This window comes from Ictalurus punctatus, chromosome 19 (genome assembly GCF_001660625.3).
Source record: "Ictalurus punctatus breed USDA103 chromosome 19, Coco_2.0, whole genome shotgun sequence".
Taxonomy (NCBI): domain Eukaryota; kingdom Metazoa; phylum Chordata; class Actinopteri; order Siluriformes; family Ictaluridae; genus Ictalurus; species Ictalurus punctatus.
In genome coordinates, this window is record NC_030434.2 from 27,080,682 (window position 1) to 27,090,681 (window position 10,000).

Sequence of the window (10,000 nt, forward strand, 5' to 3'; positions counted from 1 at the left end):
GGAAGAGTTGACCCACCAGAGGACTACGATGATGCCGTCACTGCTGGACCGATCCCTGATAACGTGGATGGTGTGGTTCTGTTTTGGGATTAGTTTTAGAAAGCAATATAAATGAAACACACAGACTGCAAATAAGTTTGTTTATTGGTTTGTGTGTAGTGACATTTTTTACACGTATACCATGTCATTTTGCATTGTGTCATCAAATACACAGTGTACAAACTGCCTCTTCAGTAAACTTTAAATATCTTTAAATATCTGTGTTTTGGTGTAGAGGATGAAGCTGAGAATTATGATGACGCCGTTACAGCTGATCAGAAGTCAGTTATACTGACAGGTATGATAATGTGACAGTATTGCATCCACAAGCATCCAAATGATCATTAATGACATCCATGTGGATTTAATAGCTTTCATCTCTACATTCTGACAGAGGACGTGTCCGAGAACTACGACGATGCAGTTCCCACTGAAACGAACACAAACATCATCACAGGTCAGTTTCTTTCTGGAAACAGACAAAAAAAGAAAAGCTGGTGAGGAACCACTGTTTATAGCGGCTATGACATAAGTGAGAAAAGGAACTTGTTTTTCCAAAGCTCTACAACATTATCTGTAACTATAAATGGATAAAAACTACGACATCTAATTCTTTACTAAATGAAAAACTGCAATTGTTGTGAAATTCCCATGGTGTAAGAGGAATAAAACACTTGGGGACATGCTGTTATAGTTAAATGATCAACGTTAGGGTGGTAGCAGTAACTCAGCTTCATCACACCACCCTGTAACTCAGTATTTTACTATAACAGCAACACACACAGTGCTTTATTACTTATTCATTTATTTCTTCACTAGACAGTCCAGAAGATTATGATGATGTCATCACTGAGGAACAGGATGTAGGAGAGACAGAAAGTGAGTGAGATGTTTATTCCGGTAATGTACGTGAGTGCAAAGGCAGCAAAGTTAAAGCGTGACTCTATTATATATGAGATATAATATAAATATCAGCTTTCTGTTCTGTAATCTCCATTCTGTCATTTAACAAGTGCAGCCATATTAGAGAGAGAGATACTTTGTATATTTTGTATATCACTAATTGGATAATTGGTTTTGACAGGTCTAGGTCAAAGGTCATCATCAATTATAATTATGTTGGCAGGTCATCACCATCAAATATAAATATGTTAAAAATAAAACATCATATTTAAATGTTGAACATACGTCCCTACAGTATGTGAAGGACCACCGATATTAATCTTTGACCCACACCTATTAAGATAATGACGGTTGGTGATGACCTTTGACCTGGCTCAGGAGTGTTAGACTGGGGATATGCATGTAAGTGTGTGTGTGAAAGAACCCAGAGCGGTTGTCTCAGGAAACTCGTCATCAAAAATAATCACAACGCTTTTGTCTAAAAAGTAATTCACAGACGTATTACCACAACTTTCCACAAGCAAAGCGATAGTAGTAACTTAACGAAATTGGCTTGATAACTTCTAGTCACTAACGTCAAGTCCGTGCCCATTTAACATGTCTGGACAAATTCAGACAGTTAAGACTGTGTTAGAGGACCTGTAGACTGAACACATACTATACAAAGGACATTTTAATGTATCATTTCACTTACAAATAAATTCTACTAAAGCAATGAATTTGGGAATATTCTCAATTGTGATATGACCAATAGTGGACTCGTGTATAGGCTACACCTGCTAATACAGTTGATGGACCATTTTGCACTACTACACATAGCTAATGCTAGTCATATTTAGCAGTGTAATTTGAAAATTTACTCTTTAGTTTACTGTAGCAGTGGAAAAGAATGATAAAGTTTCATTTGACAAATCTGCTCATCTAGTGAACTTTTCATTTGTGCTATAGGAAAGAAAAGCATGATTACATTTCTGCTTATTCGTGTAAACGTCAACTACAGTGTGGAATCTAATTTCATGTATGGATGCATTTTTTAAAAATCTTTTGTCATTCGCACATATAGCCTTCTAGCTCCATTGTAGTCAGTCTACTCTGAGCAGAATTAGCAGCCTTTGGACTGTGGATAGTTCTATGAAAGTTGTATAAAAGCAGTAGACACAGAGTGTTTCTTTTTTGTCTATATTGCTCATTTCATTCAGTGCTTTTATGTCTGTAAAACCTGCAGAGATGTTGGGTATGATATTTGTATTGTAAATTACACTGGATATTAGTTACTATTGTTATACAACTTAAAGTTGTATTCTACTGAAGAAAATCTAATTGGAGCAACGTAATTTAAAAAATGATTGTCAACTTAAAAACTTGGCTTCATAATTATGGTAATTAAGTACATAACACTTACATTCCTTTTAAATATTGTGGGAAAAGGTGTGTGTGTGTGTGTGTGTGTGTGTGTGTGTGTGTGTGTGTGTGTGTGTGTGTGTGTATGTGTGTGTGTGTATGTGTGTGTGTGTATGTGTGTGTGTGTGTGCATGGAATGCACATAACCATACTATTTATGAGAATGTGTGTGAGTGTGTGTGTGTATGTGTGTCATATTTTTGGTTGGATGTGTGTGTGTTTTTATAGACAGGGTTGCATGTATGTGTGTGTCTGTGTGTGTGTGTGTGTCTGTGTGTGTGTGTGTGTGTGTGTGTGTGTGTGTGTGTGTGTGTGTGTGTGGGATTGCACCGGAAATCAATAGGAAAGAACATGTAACAATAATTATCATAACCTTTTGACCTAGGCCTGACTCATGAGTGTTAACCTAAACAGGGGATATTCGTGGGAATGCATATGACCATAGTGTGTATGAATACAATATATGTGAAAGAAGTTGTATGTGTACGTGGGATTGCACCTGAACCGGATTTAAAATATTTATAATTGATGATGATGACCTTTGACCTGCCAAGATCATTATAATTGATGATGACCTTTGACCTAGACCTGTCAAAACCAATTATCCAATTAGTGACATACAAAATATACTAAGTATTTCTCTCTCACATATTTATTAAACAGTTTAGATAAGACCTATATTTATGTCTCATTTACTTCCACATCTTATACACATGGCCTGTGTTAATATAAAGAAAGCTGAATTGATAAATGTCCTTTTTTCACTTTTTTATTGCTAGAATATTAAAGACATTCCTACATAGTGCATCATTTACTGTATTTTTAAGGTTTTACATAACAATTAATACAATACAAAGGATATATTAAAGAGGTAAATGTATTTATTTTACAGAATATGATGACGTGGAGGAGAAATCTCAGAAAGACAGGGACCATGTGACTGAGACACGCCACCAAAGGCCTTTTCTCAGGAAATTACATTTCAACTTTTATAAACACAAAAAATGATTTTATTATACTTCCAAAAATGTCCTGTTTTCTGAGCTGTGTTCATTTCCCCCTAGTTATTAGCAAATAGAGTAGGAGAGTTACATCACCTTTCATATGACTTAATGCAGCGTCTCCAGCTTTTCTTTTACAACACTTTTAATGCTATAAGTCAGCTTAAATATCACTGACACACCACACCTCATTTATCTCACCTATTCTTTCATCTGAACTGCTATAATATTCATCTGAATGTTTTACATTTATCAACCTGTTATTCAGTGTTTTTAGAAATGTGTTAGTAACTATAAGCCACTTGCCAAAAGAACAAAAAGATTTTTATTCCTTAAATCAATACTTGTTTATTCATTTTAAAACACATTTATCTTTATGTTCAATGCTGTGCTTTTAACTATAAAACATATAATTGAAATGGATTAGAGAATTCCTTTATGAAATATTCATACTATGACATGATAATTAGATAGCTTGCTGTACTGCATTTTTTGTTGTGATGTTTATTAGGTAGCTGGCTGTGTTGAAAGCCAGATATAGTATATGTAAGTATCATAAATATATATTTTGATGTTAAATTCTCAGGTTTGTTTCCTTATTCTCAGGATTTTGTTTATAATCTCAGGTTTAATTCAATATTCTCACTTTTTAAATGAATGATGGCCAGTTACATCTTAATAAACAATATACAAGCAACTGTGACTTTTTATCTTTCCACAATGAGAAGAAGTAAATATTTTACATTATACACAGTTTTGTTTGCTCTTTTTCATATTGTGTAACAATCATCTATTTTTATACATTCAATGAAATAAAAGTGCTTTGATTATTTTTAGTATAATGTGGTGATCTGTGTTTGAGTTGAGTGAGTGGCTCTTGTAGTGATGAATCTGTGGTCAATGTCCTTATAGAACATCTCAGGCAGTAAAAACTACATTTACATTTATTTATTTAGCAGATGCTTTTATCCAAATCCACTTACAAATGACTTATACACACTCAGCTAAACACTATTATCACTAACACTGTGTTCTATTATTATGTGTGGATATATATATTAAGTGTTATATATATATATATATATATATATATATATATATATATATATATATATATATATATATATATATATATATATATATATAATCAGTATATCAGTGCCACTGATAGCAGTTTTACATCATCATCATCATCATCATAATAATAACATTAATAATAATAATAATAATAATAATAATAATAATAATAATAATAATAATAATGATAATAATAATCCTCACAGCGCCCTCAGCAGGTCAGTTAAAGAAAAACACATTTTACTAAACAGAAATCTCAGTGTGGAAGTGCTTTACTGCCATCTTGTGGAGGTAAAATGTAAATGTTTTTAATAAAAGTAAATATTTATTTATTTCAATTGTTAATGTTTATAATCCTGAAACCCAGACTAAATGTGTTCTTAAAAACAATATCTAATTGGATGTGAAATGATAAGAATTCTTAATTCTTTTTTTTTTTTTTTAATTACAAACAGTTACTATATTAGAGCACAACAAAGAAGCGACTATTTCAGAAAATGCATTTATTGTTTATTATAAATGTGTTTTAGTTATTACTGATTTTGCTTCTTTACTTTAAAATGACAGTTTTTATTTGCGTGTTTTTACATATTTTTTTATTATTATTATTTATTTTTTAGGAAAACACAAAATAAACCACGTACTGGACGAGAAGCTGCGTCAGGAAACGTGTTAAATGATGGGGTTAGTGTAATGAATATTCCTCATGGTAAACTGACCCCTATGTACATGTTCTTTTAATATCGCATTCTTACATGGTTTTTAATGTACCCATGACCACTCATCAGCCTTCAGTCAAACTGGGTTTTATTTTATTTTATTCTGCAGTAATTTTAGTAAATCAGATCTCTAGTCTTGGAAAGGGAACAAATTCAGACAAATAAAACAATACAATACTTAAATATCGAGTAATAAACGGCCGGTAAAACACATATAATGGGTTATAAACAGAGCTAATGGCTGGTAAAAGATGTTAAAGATCCCTACACGTCCACATGAGGAGACCGGAAGCAGGCTGGGTTTAAACCCACGAAAAGGGCTTTCCTTTTATTTACTTTCACTTTTCTCCTCTTTTCAGCAGTGTCATTTAATCACACACACACACACACACACACACACACACACACACACACACACACACACACACACACACAGACACACCGTTCTCTCTCTCTCTCTCTCTCTCTCTCTCTCTCTCTCTCTCTCTCTCCCCTTTATTCCTCACCTGCTCTCTCTCTCTCACAGAACATTCATTAATTGAATTCTCCACAGGTGGGCGTTCCTCACCCTCACCTTCTACGACTCCGCCCTCCATTCAAAAACCGGCGCTGGACCACGCCCCCGCCCCTACGTACATAATCACCGGTTAACGCTAATATCATTTATGGCCGGTAAATAAATAAATAAACGCGATCACGGTGACAAACACCGACCATCGCTAGTAACTGGTCATATATGAGGAACATGCAGCTTTTCATTTGAACATAACAGAGACTCTTTCTGACCCAATCTGGCCTTTCAAGTAGGTGAAAATAATGAAGCTTAATTGTCTAAAATAATGATGGACATCTGATTAACAGTAATAGTAATAAAAAGGGGTGCAGGTGTGGGTCAGGTTTCCGTCATCTGCTATTGTTTTGCCGCAGTGTCTTCTGGGACTTGAAGCGGTTTGTTGTGCTCAGGTCTGTATCCGATGCGTCCTCGAGATCAAGACAAATCCGGGTAATTTCATACGTCCCGGTACTTGTGTTCTTGAGTGTTGGAATTGAACTTCAGCAGTGGATAATGACACAGAACCAGTTCACAAGGACGAAAGATCACATAAGAACGCATATTGAGAAACAGCCATCGTCAACACATCAAATAACGCCGTGTGTTTAAAGACACTTCACGGGGACTTTAAAAATATCCTCCCTGTCTTCTCCAATGTCCTACTAGCAATTTTAGACATGTCAATCAAATGACGTGTGCACAGACACTTACGTTCCACAACAATGTCTCAACCAGTGCTGCCAACTCTCGCGAGACAAATAAGCAACTGCAGCTTCAAAAACAAGCCCAATATTATTATATTATATTATTATAGTCTGTTACAGCTCAGTGTAAACAGACTCAGTAAATGACCCTCAACATATTAAACAGAAACCACTCGCAGTGTAAAAAGTGAAAAAATGATTATTTAATAAAATGATCAAACAGCAACAAAGCTTATAGGGAGGACAGGCACTATCCACTCATCTCTGATCATCTGCAGCAGAATATGACTGGAGAGATGGAAACGGAGATTACAACCATAACTACTATTAGTAGATGAGTATGTTATGCTTGTTTGTTTGTTTGTTGTTTTAACCTGTAATAATTGTGGGAGGGAAAAATCCTCTACAGCACTGATATTATTGTGAGGCTGTGAATAGACAGAGTCAGTGCACTGGGGAAAATACTGACCATCATTTTATTTTTAAATGTCTCTTGTCAGATTTTCTTAACAAGCAACATATTTTTTAAAAACAAGACTTCAGAAAAAAAGAACCTAAAAGCCACGTATTATAAGAGGACTTGGCAGCTCTCCGGTGCGGGAGGAAATGGGGTTGGTACAGGACCCATCCGCTTCAGACTGGTCCAATCAAGAAGTTGCGGGGCTTCATTAAACCCCACCCCTTCTCCATACTGACAGAAAACAATCATAAGAGCAGATTTCAGAATATGTTGTATTTTTACGTTGTGTCATATATCAAGGAGGGAACGCTGAACTTCATTTCCCAGCAGCCACTGCACCATACTGCATCACTGTCACATGATCACGTGCACCTGTATCACGTTTTTTGTTTAATGAGCACTCATATATACAGCCGCTGTTTGGACTGCTTTATCGCATCACTTATGTATTGTCTATCCATGCTTTTGTTCAATGTTTAGTTTTGCCACAGTATTTTGCCTCGTGTTATTGTGTCTTTGTTTTTTGTCTGTTTGTTTATTAAATGTTTGAAATCTGCGATTGCTTCCGTCGCTACCTTTGTACCGTGACAGAACATAAGACCTAAAACTCAGAAGCAGCAGATTCATCATGAAATACCTGGGCTTCACTCTGCCACCTATGTTCGGGGAGAACTACCCCACGCTACACCAAAATTATCCTACAACGCATGTCTATGGACTGGGGGAGGAGACCGGAGTACCCGGAGGAAACCCTCGATGCTCGGGGAGAACATGCACACAGGGCGGAGACGGGAACCGAACCCCCAACCCTGGAGGTGTGAGTGACTGTAATCAAAACATTTTATATGATCAAAAACTATGTTAGATTATTTTTAAATACTAAACTATTAAAGCAGCACTGTGTGGATCTTTTGTCATCGTTTCTTTTGAACAGATTGTGTACAGGCAGATCATGTGGTATGTGGAGTGGGGGATTAAGGCAGTTTGTATTAAAGCAATAAAATGTTCTCACTGTGGAAATGTAAAAGGTCGTGTTTGTTTTCATATTGTTTATTAAGATGTGATATTAACATTAGGTTGTTCATCGATCGTTTTAGATATTATGAGGAGCCATTCAGAAAATAAAAATATTCATAAATAAATGAACAAATACTGAACTGGCTTGCAACATAGCTAGCTGCAGTAAGCTTTCTAATTAGCATGTCAGTATATGAACATTTCATAGAGGATTTCGTTAATATATTGAAATAGTACACTTTATAGTTAAAAGCACAGCAATGAATATAAAGGCAATTTTTTAAATAAAAAAATAAAGAGAAAAATGTGTTAGTATAATTACATTAACACATTTCTGAAAACACTGAATAATAGATTCAAGATTCAAGCTTTATTTGTCACGTACAAAATGATACTGAGCACAGTCTCCTCAAAGTGAACTTAACCGTGCAACATATTACAGTTTAGGTAAATGTACATGTTAGCTAAATGTGATAGCAGGACACACGTGCAAAAAAATCACAAAGAAAAAGTTCCGGTTAAGCAAGAATGATAATATCAACTGTTTCCAAAGATTAAAGGTAAGATTATAGACATTTTGGTGTTTGATTATATAGAATAATTGATGAGATCATTTCAGGTGAGCTGTGTGAGTGATATTTAAGCTCACTATAATTTATAGCACTGAAAGTGTTGTGAAAGGAGAGCACATCTGGTTAAGTAATAATGGAAGTGATTTACCTCTCTCATATCCATTTGTTAATAATAAGAAAAGCAAGAAGAAGAAAAAGATAACGTGGGTCAGAATGCATGAATTTTTTTGTAAGTATAATGACATCATTTGTTGAGTCCATAGAAGTTGAAATGTAATTTCCTGAGAAAAGGCCTTTGGTGGTGTGTCTCAGTCACATGGTCCCTGTCTTCCTAAAGTTTCTCGTCCACGTCATCGTATTCTATAAACGGACTGAAAACTTATAACCCCGACATCTTTCAGTTTGCTTTATTGGTACCATGACGCTGGTTATCAACATACTCTGTCTACTCAGGTTCTGATCCTTAAGCTATGATTATTCTACGAGCGCATGCACGTAAACGCGTGATGTCAGCACAGAACAGACAATGGGTACATGGGAAAAGAGCAGGTGTGCATACTTCCGGGTGAAAAGCAAGAAATTATTTTGCTGTTATTTTATTCCTGTACACTTTCAGTGCTGGGCCCTAATAATAATAATAATAATAATAATAATAATAATAATAATAATAATAATAATAATAATAATAATAATAATAATAATAATAATCCTCACAGCGCCCTCTGCAGGTCAGTTAAGAGAAAAACACATTTCACTAAACAGGAATCTCAGTGTGGAAGTGCTTTACTGCCATCTTGTGGACGGTAAATTTAATGTTAGTAATAAAAAATAATTAAATAATCATTTACTTTTAATTACTCATGTTTTTAATCCTGAAACCCAGACTAAATGCTTGTGTACTTAAAAAATAATATCTAATAGGAAGTGAAATGGTAAGAATTATTTCAAAATTGTCAAAATTATCTAATATTCCTTAAAATTATTAGAAAATAAATGTTCTTCAGTAAAAAAAACAAAAAACAAAACACAAGTCTAGAAATGATTTAAATCATGATGTAATGTTCTAATAATGTAATGATAAATATTAACTGTGTGCGTGTGTGTGTGTGTGTGTGTGTGTGTGTGTGTGTGTAGCTGATGTAGTTGCAGTGTGCTGCAGTGGTTTATCAGTGTGTGTGTGTGTGTGTGTGTGTGTGTGTGTGTGTGTGTGTGTGTGTATGTGCGTGTGTGTGTGTGTGTGTGTGTGTGTGTGTGTGTGTGTGTGTGTGTAGCTGATGTAGCAGCAGTGGTTTATCAGTGTGTGTGTGTGTGTGTGTGTGTGTGTGTGTGTGTGTGTGTGTAGCTGATGTAGTTGCAGTGTGCTGCAGTGGTTTATCAGTGTGTGTATCTGCTCTGTGCAGCTGTCAGGCATTAATGCTGTACGACAGCCGAGTGCTTCCTCTCTCTGAAATCAGTGTGTGATGTGGTCGACTCTCGTCAGTCACACACCTCAGAGACGGGAGGCGGAGCTCTGTTCCTCAGTCACACACCTCAGAGGCGGGAGGCGGAGCTCTG